Source organism: Physeter macrocephalus, unplaced genomic scaffold, assembly GCF_002837175.3.
Source record: "Physeter macrocephalus isolate SW-GA unplaced genomic scaffold, ASM283717v5 random_208, whole genome shotgun sequence".
NCBI classification, from domain to species: Eukaryota; Metazoa; Chordata; class Mammalia; order Artiodactyla; family Physeteridae; genus Physeter; species Physeter macrocephalus.
This window is the reverse complement of record NW_021145494.1, coordinates 72,124-73,777: the sequence shown is the minus strand read 5'-3', so window position 1 is coordinate 73,777 and position 1,654 is coordinate 72,124.

The window sequence follows — 1,654 nt, the reverse complement described above, 5'->3', positions numbered from 1 at the left end:
TTGTGGTATGCGGGCCTCCCCCTGCTGCGGCCTCTCCCGTTGCAGAGCACAGGCTCCGGACGCGCAGGCCCAGCGGCCATGGCTCACGGGCCGTACATTTTTAAACGGTTGAAAAAAATCAAAAGACTATTTCAAGACACGTGAAAATTATACAACAGTCACACTGGCATGTCTGTAAATAAAGTTTATAGTCAGGACCACTTGTTTACATATGGACTCTGGCACTTTCCAATTACAACTGCACAGAGTCATTGCCGTGGAGACCTAACGGCTGGCAAAGCCAAACATATTTACTGTGTGGCCCTGAGCAGAAAGCTTGCCAGCCCCCCTTACAGAGCAGCCCGCAGCTCTTTCCTGGGAAGTGAAAGTCACCCATTTATTCGGCACATACTGAATTCCTCACCCCAGGGGGCCCAGCCCCGACTCCTCTGGAGCTCATAGCTTACTGGGGGAATGGACAAGAATAAGTAATAAGTACATGACATAATTACAAGTCACATGGCAGCTATGACAGAACAAGGTCCCCATGATCTCTACCCTCTGCCCAGGTCTCTCCTCTACCAGGCAATGTCCATGTAGCTGTATGGACACAGCTATATACACACTGTATGTGTATACAGTGTTACATGTAGTTATGTTTTAAAGTAAAAGGAACCAAATGGGCATTTATTTGTACATCCACATTCTTAGCAGTATTATGCACAGTAGCCAAAGGGTAGAAACAACCAAAGTGTCTATCAACGGATGATGAATAAACGCTATGTGGTCCCTCCATGCACGGGACCATCACTCAGCCATGAAAAGGGGTTACGCACTGACACTCGCTGCAACGTGGATGGACCTTGAGAACACGATGCTCAGTGAAATAAGCTAGATGAAAAAGGACAAATACTGTCTGATTCCGCTCACAGGGGGTCCCTGGAGGAGTCACATCCACAGAAGCAGGAAGTAGATGGTGGGGGCCAGGGGCTGGGGGAGGGGCTGGGGAGTCAAACTTCCCAAGTTTCAGTTTGGGAAGGTGAGAAAGTTCTGGAGATGATGGTGAGGATGGTTGCACAGCAATGTGAATGTGCTTAATGCCACCAAGCTGTGCATTTAAAAAGGGTTACAACGATAACTTGTATGTTACATGTATTTTACCACAATGAAAAAAAGAGCCAAAACTATATTCTGTGTATTGGGTATGCCTGAACTCACGTTAGGAGTAAATTCAGGAAAGTGTGCACATACCCGTTTTTGTCCCACCGTTTGCCCTGGGGTGGGAGGAAGGAAGTGAACAGGGAGGAGGGAAAAGCAAACCGTCAAGTTCATCTTTTTAAAAAGATCTGAAGCAAACGTGACAAAAACGCTAACGTGTTCGTTTCAGTGGCAGGTACATAGCTGCTTGTTGTTTTATCCCTGGTAGGTGTCTGTATTTTTAAAAGTATTTTCTTTTTAACAGTTTGTGTCTGCCTTCCTTCATTTGACCACATCCTGTGCATGTCATTCACGCCCTTCGTGGTTTATTTATCCTGTCACCAGTGGATGGACATGGGGGTTGCTTCCAATTTTCTGCTCTTCTCATAGTGCACTGTGAGCAACCTAGGGCGTGTCTGTCTGAGAACTTGGGCCGTGCTCCCCCCGCCTCCCCCCAGTGTGGAGCCAGCCCCCCCCC